General features: G+C 50.2%; 1 protein-coding gene across 4 annotated transcripts in view; it reads right to left on the bottom strand.

Moving 5' to 3' along the window:
- Positions 1–10,083, bottom strand: part of NECTIN1 (nectin cell adhesion molecule 1) — a 386,901-nt gene that overhangs the window by 1,202 nt on the left and 375,616 nt on the right. The gene's annotated exons all lie outside the window — the stretch shown is intronic.

Below are 10,083 nucleotides of genomic sequence, written 5' to 3' on the forward strand. Positions count from 1 at the left end.
GGTCCCACCTGGAGGCTGGCAATCTTACGCACATCGAGATTCTTTTGGAGCCGCGTTTACTGCGGCACACAAAAACCACAAGAATGCTGATACAGTTACACATGGGCATGATCGCATCAAATCTTTTTTTTTTTCTCTCTCTTTTTTGCAATGTCTTAGCAGTGCCCCATGTGTATCAGTAACACGCGCGCATGTGTGCATGCATCTGGTAGGGGGAGATATACATGAACTGAAGGAACATAGCTGCACCCTCAGAGGTTTGTACAAGATGATGCATGGGATGGAGAAGGTAGAGAAAGAAGTCCTTTTCTCCCTTTCTCACAATACAAGAACTCGTGGGCATTCAATGAAATTGCTGAGCAGTCAGGTTAGAACAGATAAAAGGAGGTACTTCTTCACCCAAAGGGTGATTGACATGTGGAATTCACTGCCACAGGAGGTGGTGGCGGCTACAAGCATAGCCAGCTTCAAGAAGGGACTGGATAAAAATACAGAGCAGAGGTCCATCAGTGGCTATTAGCCACAGTGTATATATATATAAATTTTGGGGCCACTGCGTGACACAGAGTGTTGGACTGGATGGGCTATTGGCCTGATCCAACATGGCTTCTCTTATGTTCTTATGTGACACAGAGTGTTGGACTGGATGGGCCATTGGCCTGATCCAACATGGCTTCTCTTATGTTCTTATGTGACACAGAGTGTTGGACTGGATGGGCCATTGGCCTGATCCAACATGGCTTCTCTTATGTTCTTATGTGACACAGAGTGTTGGACTGGAGGGGCCATTGGCCTGATCCAACATGGCTTCTCTTATGTTCTTCTGTGACACAGAGTGTTGGACTGAATGGGCCATTGGCCTGATCCAACATGGCTTCTCTTATGTGACACAGAGGTCGTTTTCTCACTTAACTTATTCCAGAGCGACGTCCCTCTTCACCGTGCAGCGTCTGCGCAGATTTCGCACTACTTGCGCTGCAGAACCCGGAAGTCCCGCGGCTTTTGCGGAGCAAATGTAAACTGCCAAAAACCAGTTTACATTTGCAACGCAAAAGCCGCGGGACTTCCGGGTTCTGCGGAGCAAGTAGTGCGAAATCCGCGCAGACGCTGCGCAGTGAAGAGGGACATCGCTCCGGAATAAGGTAAGTGCAAAAACGACCCGGGTGTTGGAGTGGGTGGGCCACTGGCCTGATCCAACATGGCTTCTCTTATGTTCTTCTGTGACACAGAGTGTTGGACTGGATGGGTCATTGGCCTGATCCAACATGGCTTCTCTAATGTTCTTATGTTCTAAAACTTAGAAATAAAGGTGGGCAGTGCTTTTTTTTAAGCAGGAACGCATTTCCTACTGGCTTGGTGTCAGGGGGCGTGGCCTAATATTCAAATGATTTCCTGCTGGGTTTTCCCTGCAAAAAGCCCTGTGTAAAACAATGGTGATCTCAGGGGATGTGGCCTAATATGCAAACTCTTTGGACATTCAAGCCCTACCGGATGGTTACTATTCCGGAGGGCCAGTAAAACAGAGCTGTTCCATCAGGCCTACGGTTGAAGCAAGCGGGTGTCCTCATTTCAGTACACCATCCAACCGGCCTCTCAGTGCTGATTGCTCGGGCCGATACCATTGATGTCCTTTGGCTATCCAAGTCGCCTGTGACAGCCATGTCCTCATGTATGTGCTCACCCTATCCGTGCCGCCTTAAATTAACTCTGATCTAATGGTTCAGCTATTTGGACTGTTTAATTGTCATGTTGTGATCCGCCCGGAGCCCATTAGGGGAAAGGGCAGACGATTAATTTACAAAATAAAAATAAATAAATGAGTCCCTGCTAGGCTTTTTCTGCCAAAAAAACGGAGGATATTTTTGGAGCTTTTAGGAAGAAATGGGCAGGCAGCAATTTTTCCCAAAGCACCCCTCCTTGCGTAATATTAAGGGTTTGTTCTGATGCTAACGATGAGCTCCAGCACCAAAGGAAGATGAGATGTGCCACTCTGACAAACAGCCCTCCCCAAGCAGTCTCCTCCCCACAATCCTCTCATTCTCTCCCGACCGAAGGGTGAGTGGCGTTGACCTTGCTCTCCTCCAAACGAGGGCATGCTCTGAAATGCAGGTACAGCAAAGTGGATAATTTCCTAGCCTCTCATTTGTATCAACCCCTCTGTTATCCACCTTTGCAAATTGCTCCCCAGACCTCTCGAGCCGTTTCAGGGCCAGGCGGGAGAGAGAAATGTATAATTTAGCAAGACAACTCCCTGGGTCATCTTTCCACCATGCCGCGGCTGGCTACGAAATGGAGCGGACACGATAGCATGCCATTAGAGGTGTTTTCACAAAAGACAGCCCGGCGGCTGAGCGAAGAGCACACGACAACAACCAGGCATATCGGGACCAAGAGGACATGCACGTTTACCTGGCAGTTCCACGCTCACCTTCCCGGCCTCTTCTGTTACCCACAACTCTGGCAACAGAAACTGGCATTGAGTGGAACGAGAGGTACAGACAAGGAGAGGGAAGAAACATTCTCGGAGTGTTGTTAGCCAAGGAGGTTTTTCCCACCTTGTTGGGAACCCAACAAAGGAGAGGGCACCAAAGGAACCCCTTAAAAACAGGCCTTTAGAATTCTGTTGTTCAACTTCCTCCTGCTCCGGGTTGGTTTTTTTGGGGGGGAGCAGGATCGCACAGGGTCGCCGTTCCAGCTGGCTGATATGCAAATGAATTCCTGGTGGGCTTTTTCTACCCCAAAAGCCCTGTGTGGAACAATGGTGATGTCAGGGGGTTTGGCCTAATATGCAAATGAGTTCCTGCTGAGCTTTTTCTACAAAAAGAAGCCCTGCTCCTGCCCAAACCCACATGGACATTTCACAGTCTGCATCTCTCATATTATTGTCCTCCCAGCACTTCCTCCCTCCCTCTCATCTATCCATCATCTATCTGTCTGTCTGTCTGTCTATCATCCATCCATCCATCCATCCATCCATCCATCCATCCATCTATCTATCTATCTATCTATCTATCTATCTATCTATCTATCTATCTATCTATCTATCTATCTATCTATCTATCTATCTATCTATCTAGTAGGGACACACTGGGGAGACAAAGACAGAGAGAGGGCATAGAACTTGGAAAGGGCTATGGAGCAAGAAGCCCCAGAAAGACGCTACCAAATTTCACCAGAAATGAAATGCCAATGTGGTTGGAGTTGCCGGGTTCCCTTGGCCACTGGTAGGGGGCCGGGGGAGTGTAGGGTTGCCAGCTCCAGATTGGGAAACCTCTGGAGATTTGGGGGTGGAGGACAGGGACCTCAGTGGGGCATGATGCCATAGGCACCACCCTCCAGACCAGGGGTGCCCAAACTTGTTTAATGTAACAGCCACATAGAATAAACATCAAGATGTTTGAGAGCTGTAAGACGGACGGAAGGAAGGGAGGGAGGGAGGGAGGGAGGGAGGGAGGGAGGAAGGAAGGAAGGAAGGAAGGAAGGAAGGAAGGAAGGAAGGAAGGAAGGAAGGAAGGAAGGAAGGAAGGAAGGAAGGAAGGAAGGAAGGAAGGCGCTCACCAAGTAGAATTTTTGCTCACAAGACTCCACAGCGTAATGGGAGTATTGCTGGCCATCCTAAACTTTGGTCTGATCAAGCAAAGCTTTATATCCTTCTGCTCCGTCTTCATCCATCTTCCCCATTTGCTGGATTGGGATGGCCTGCGATGAAGCTTGCCAACTCCAGCTTGGGGAATTCCAGGAGATTTGGGGGGGGGAGTTTTGGGGGGGGAAACCTCAGCAGGGTCTAATGCCGTAGAGTCTCCTCTCCAAAGCAATCGTTTCGTTTTCTCCAGGGGAACAGCTCTCTGTTGCACAAAGCTCAGCTGTGGATCCAGGAGATCTCCAGGCCCTACCTGGAGCCTGGCAGCCTTACAGAGTGGCTACCTTTGGGGTGCCCGTTTTCCGTGGCTTCTTCACGCCTGCCCCACTTTCTGACTCTTTCCCCTCCTTCCTCTGACCTCCTTAGGAAACCCTGTGATGCTGTCGACATCTTGAAGTCTCTTTCCTCGGGAGAAAAAAAACCCACAGAACAGAACTGCGGGAAAAGGGGGAAAAAAAACTTCACTTGAGATCTCTTCCCCCCCCCACACACACCCCCAAACCGCTGCCACATTCCCCCCTAAATATTTTATGATGATGTTTTGGAGTGGGGGGGGGGAGAGGAAAACACACACGCCTCGAAAACAAAATGTCTCTAATGATTTATTGATGGTTTTTGCAAAGCCAAATGAATTCACGTGGCCAGAAGCAGACATGCGGGGGGGGGGGGGGTCTTTTCTTCGTGAGATGCAGGATTTTTTTGGGGGGGGGGTGGAGGGCTGAAAGGGGGCTTTGCCTGGAGCTGCTGGAGAGAACTACAGTGGGGACTGGGGGGGGGCAAGTCAATCCTTTCAAATCCCCCTTCCCTTTATAATCAGGGGTGTCAAACTCATTTGTTATGCGGGCCGGATCTGACATAAATGAGACTTTGTTGGGCCGGATCATGTTGGGTTGGGCCAAGCCATGATGGGCCGAGCCACATGTGTACCTATTTAAGAATAGGTAGCAGAAATATAGACTTTATGAAGGACACAGACAAACACAACTAAAGACTTAAAACATGCTTAAAACATCAGCACTCATTGGTCTTAAAGGTGCTTTCTTCGTATCTCTCCCATGGAATCCAGGGAACTGGGCAAAGGAAGCGATGGCTCTTTCCTTCCTTCCCCGGGGGACCAGGAGCGGGAGGAGCTTCAGCCAATAGAAGGAAGAGAGGCTTGGCTCAGTAGCTCTGCTGTGTGATTGAGAGAGCCTGGAAAAAACAAGCTCTGCTTCCCCCCTTCCTCCCCAAGGGAGGAGCCTCAGCCAATGGAGAAAATAGAAGCTTGGCTCAGTAGCTCTGCTATGCAATTGAGCAGGCCTGGCAAAGCAAGCTGTGATGCAGAAGGAAGCGAGAGAGAGGGAGAAAGAAGCAGATGACAGCCAGTTGCTCGGGGTGGGGTGGGGCTGATAGGAGCCCTCTGGGGGGTTGATTCAGCCCCAGGCTGCAAGTTTGACACTCTTGATCTATATGGCCCCTCCATTGGAAGGCCTCCAATCTGCCCCCTTTGTTCACCACCACTCTGGACAAGTGTAGTATTGGTACTGTAGGGGCTTCTAATTAGCACCATGGAGGAGGGGAAGAAGCCTGCTTGTAACCACCTGGAAGGTTTACTGAGTTAGACAAATTGTGGTGGTGGGGGGGTTGTAGCTTTACTTGAGAAGTAGAGAAATTGTTTAGGGCCCAACTGGGTGGCCCCCTGGCCCCCTCAAACCAAAAATGCTGCTGAGACCCCTCACCAAACATGAAATCCTGGCTATGGCCCTGTGGAGAAAACTGAGATACGGGAACCGGAGTGACAGAGACAAAGCCAAACCTCCTTTGTGCAGTGGAAGGGTCTGCGTACCCCGAAAGTCATAGGAAAACTCTGGGAAATAAACTGTTGGGAGGGCTACGTGTAATCCACACACACCAACACATACACGCACATTAAAATTCTCTCCCTAGGCAATCCAAATGCCGCTTCGAGACAAGCTAGCTTCAGCACCCTGTATAAATTATGCAAATGGGATACCTTTGCATGGCAATGTCTCTTCTTTCCTAGGATTTATTTTGCATTTTTACGCTTTTGCATAAGTTAGTCTGCTTTTATTAGACCCCAGAAAGGGGGGGTGGGGGGAAGCTCTGAAGCTCCAGCCTCTGTCCTCTCAGCCCCCAGCTTCTGAGATTTCGGCAGCCTGTGCCCTACCCTTTTTCAGCTTCTTTGTAAGTTTCAGAAAGGTTAGAAACTTGGTGGTGATGGGTGTGTGTGTGTGTGTGTGTGTGTGTGTGTAATAGCTGAAATTCTGTAGCCCGTGTAGCATTTTGTAGCAATGCAGAAGATTCACTGCCTGATTACAAACTCCACCTTCTACTGGAGGGTTTAAAAAGCAGACACTATTAAAAAACAACTATAACCCAAAACTATATTTTCAGTTTTGAAATTAACTACGCCAACCATTTTGATGGGAATTGCTCCCCAGCAAGAAGGGTATAGAACTCATGTGAATTTCCCAGCATGCCATAAGTTGTCTCCCAGTAGGGTTGCCAATCCCCAGGTGGGGGCAGGGGATACCCCGGTTTCGAGGCCCTCCCCCCACTTCAGGGTCGTCAGAAAATGCAGGGAGGGGAGGGAAATGTCTTATTCCCAAATGAAATCATGGATAATTGATCTGCAGGTATCTGGGGCTCTCGGGGGGCTGTTCTTTGAGGTAGGAACACCAAATTTTCAGTATGGCATCCAATACCTCTCTCCAAAATACCCCCCAAGTTTCAAAAAGATTGGACCAGAGGGTCCAATTGTATGAGCCCCAAAAGAAGGTGCCCCTATCCTTCATTATTTCCTATGGAAGGAAGGCATTTAAAAAGGAGTGCTGTCCCTTTTATATGCGATGGCCAGAACTCCCTTTGGAGTTCAGTTATGCTTGCCACACCCTTGTTCTGGCTCTGCCACCCCCAAAGTCCCCAGATATTTCTTGAATTGAACTTGGCAACCCTGTCTTCCAGAGGGCATAGGCCCTAGGCTGATGCACCCTGATTCCAGAATTCAGAAACTGCCTCCTGGAAGTCAGGCCTCACATCAGGCCTGATGTGCCAGACCCTGAACAGAAGCAGGTTTAGTGTCTTGCGGGTGTTTCCACGGGGGGGGGGGGGGCGGGAATGTTAAGCAAGTTGTTTGTCCAGCAGAAGAGGAATGTTAGGGGGTTAGGCTGGGAACTGCAGCCACCATCTGCAGCCAGATGCTCATGTTGCTGTGCGATGAAGCCTCCCAGACCCATTTGGCAACTATGAGAGGACAAAAATGTTAGTGGAAGTTATGGCCGAGTGCAGATGAGACCAGGCATTCATGATCATGGAGAACAGCTTATGAACTTTAGCACAGGAGAGGCCAAACTCGCTTAACACAAGAGCCAATAAACGTCAGATGTTTGAGAGCTGCAAGACACGAATGTCAGACGTTTGAGAGAAGGCAGGGAAGGAAGGGAGGGAGGGAGAGAAGAAAGGGAGGGAGGGAGGGTGGGAGGGAGGGGAGGAAGGAAGGAAGGAAGGAAGGAAGGGAGGGAGGGAGGGAGGGAGGGAGGGAGGGAGGGAGGGAAGGAGGGAAGGGAGGAAGAAAGGGAGGGAGGGAGAAGGAAGGAAGAAATGGAGGGAGGGAGGAAGGGAGGGAGGGAGGGGGAGGAGAAAGGGAGGGAGAGAGGGAGGAAGGAAGGAAGGAAGGAAGGAAGGAAGGGGGAGGGAAGGAAGGAAGAGAGGGAGGGAAGGAAGGAGAGAGGGAGGGGGAGGGAGAGAGAGGAAGGAAGGAAGGAGGGAGGGAGGGAGGGAGGGAGGAATGAGGGAGGGAGGAAGGAAGGGAAGGAAGGAGGAAGGAAGGAAGGAAGGAAGGAAGGAAAGGAGGAGGGAAGGAGGAAGGAGGGAGGGAGGGAGGAAGGAAGGAGGGAGGGAAGCAAGGGAGGGAGGAAGAAGGAAGGAAGTTAGAGAGGGAGGGAGGGAGGAAACAGATTGAGGAAGGGAGAGATGGAAAGCAAGCAACTTTAACTTTGTGTTCTCCAAGCTGCCAGCTGGCTTGGCTTGAAAAATGATTTAAGAGACAAGTGCCTTCTACACAAGCCAGCTGATAGGGCCGTGGGGGCTTTGAGAGCCATATATGTGTGTGAAAAAGGCACGTGGCTCCTGAGCCACAGTTTGACCCCTGCCATAGAACATGACCTCCAAAGCAGCCATTTCTCTCCAGGGGAACAGATCTGTGGTCTCATGGAGACCAGCCCCTGCTGAGTGGCTGCAACCCCTCTCCCCAAAGAGCTCCTCTACACCTTAGAAGAGCCAAGAATGACAATTTGGTCCTGATTAACACATCTGCCATCCGGTGTCCTCCACAGCTCGCCATCCTGCCGAGTCCTCCAGAGCCTCATTGCTGACCTCATTTTCCTTAACAAAGTTTGAAATTAAATTAAAGGTAATGGCTAATTAAATTTAACAGGCACCAGCGTCTCTTTTCATTCCCCCCCTTTTTCCTCTCCGCCTGCTCTTTATCTCCAATGCAGTTCTACTAATGGTTCAATTATCTCTTTTGTATTATTACTTTAATAGGATGTCAAAGACGCAGGCCTTTTCTAACGGCTGAGTGGACTTGTTCTAAAGGTCGTGGATTTGCTTAAGTCCAGGAGAAGTCAGGTTGTCAAGTTTCTTCCACCTTACAAGGCTCTAGGGTTGCCAGCCTCCAGGTGGTGGCTGGAGATCTCCCGCTATTACAACTGATCTCCAGGTGACCGGAGACCAGTTCGCACGAAAAAAATGGCTGCTTTGGAAGATGAACTCTATGGCAGGGGTGTCAAGCGAAACATGCGCTCCCGGGGGCTCCGAATCAAGCCCCCGGAGGGCTCCTATCAGCCCCCTGAGAAACCTGCTGTCATCTGCAGAAACCTGCTGTCATCTGCTTCTTCTTCTCCTCTTTTGCTTCCTTCTGCATAACATCTTGCTTTGCCAGGCTTCTGCAATCGCACAGGAGATTCAGAGAAAAACCTCTATTTCTCCATTGGCTAAGGCTCCTCCCTTGGGAGGAAGGTCGTGAGGCTGTGCCAGGCATCTACTCAACAGACACAGCAGAGCTACTGAGCCAAGCCTCTCTTCCTTCTATTGGCTGAGGCTCCCTCTCTCCTGGTCCCCTGGGGAGGGAGCGAAAGAGCCAAAGCCTCCTTTGCCCATATCCCTGGATCCTATGGGGGAAATACAAAGAAAGCACCTTTAAGACCAATGAGTGCTGATGTTTTAAGCATGTTTTAAGCTTTTTTTTAAAAAAGAAAATCTTTAGTTGTGCTTGTCTGTATCCTTTATAAAGTTTATATCTGTGCTACCTAATCTTAAATAGGTACACGCATAGCCTGGCCCAACACGGCTCAGCCCAACAAGGTCTCATTTATGTCAGGTCCGGCCCTCATAACAGATGAGTTCACACCCCTGCCCTGAGTCTATGGCATTATGATGCACTGAAGCCCCTCCCCTCCCTAAACCCCACCCTCCTGAGGCTCCACCCACGTATTTCCCACCCATGGCCACCAGAGAGGGGTGGTGGCTAGAGTGGCCAGTTCCAGATGGGGAAACTCCCGGAGATTTGGGGACTGGAACCTGGGAAGGCCAGGGACCTTAGTGGGGTACAATGCCATAGACTCCACTCTCCAAACCCGACATTTTCTCTGGGGGGAACTGATTTTTGTCATCTGGAGATGAGCTGTAATTCTGGGGGAGGCTGGCATCCCAAATGGCCAAATTCAGTGTTAGGCAGCTTCACACAGTGGCAGGGCATCTGCTTTGTATGTACAAGGCAGAGATTCAGTCCCTGCCTCATCCATTACAGGATCTCAGGGGGGTGGCCTCAGAAAGACCTTTCCCTGCTTGAGATCCTAGAAGGGTTTGTTGCTCTTGGTTGGGAAATACCTGGAGATTCAGAGGTGAAGCCAGGAAAGGGCAGGTCTGGGGGAGGAGACAACCTCTGCAGGAATGTGGTGCCCTAGTGTCCACCCTCCAGAGGAAAGGAAAAGTCCCCTGTGCAAGCACCAGTCGTTTCCGACTATGGGGTGACGTTGCTTTCACAATGTTTTCACGGCAGACTTTTTACGGGGTGGTTTGCCATTGCCTTCCCCAGTCATCTACACTTTCCTCCCAGCAAGCTGGGGACTCATTTGACCGACCTCGGAAAGATGGAAGGCTGAGTCAACCTCGAACCGGCTACCTGAAAACCCAGCTTCCGCCGGGGATCGAACTCAGGTCGTGAGCAGAGCTTAGGACTTCAGTACTGCAGTTTTAACACTCTGCACCACCCTCCAAAGCAGCCTTTTTCTCCAGGGGGAACTGATCTCTGTAGCCTGGAGATCAGTTGTAGTTCCAGGAGATTGCCAGGCTCCATCTGGAGGTTGGCAACCCTAGATCCTGGGAAATGACTGCCGGGTCAGTGCAGGCAATACTGAACTATACTGACCATTGGTCTAAAA

Source organism: Heteronotia binoei, chromosome 12, assembly GCF_032191835.1.
Source record: "Heteronotia binoei isolate CCM8104 ecotype False Entrance Well chromosome 12, APGP_CSIRO_Hbin_v1, whole genome shotgun sequence".
NCBI classification, from domain to species: domain Eukaryota; kingdom Metazoa; phylum Chordata; class Lepidosauria; order Squamata; family Gekkonidae; genus Heteronotia; species Heteronotia binoei.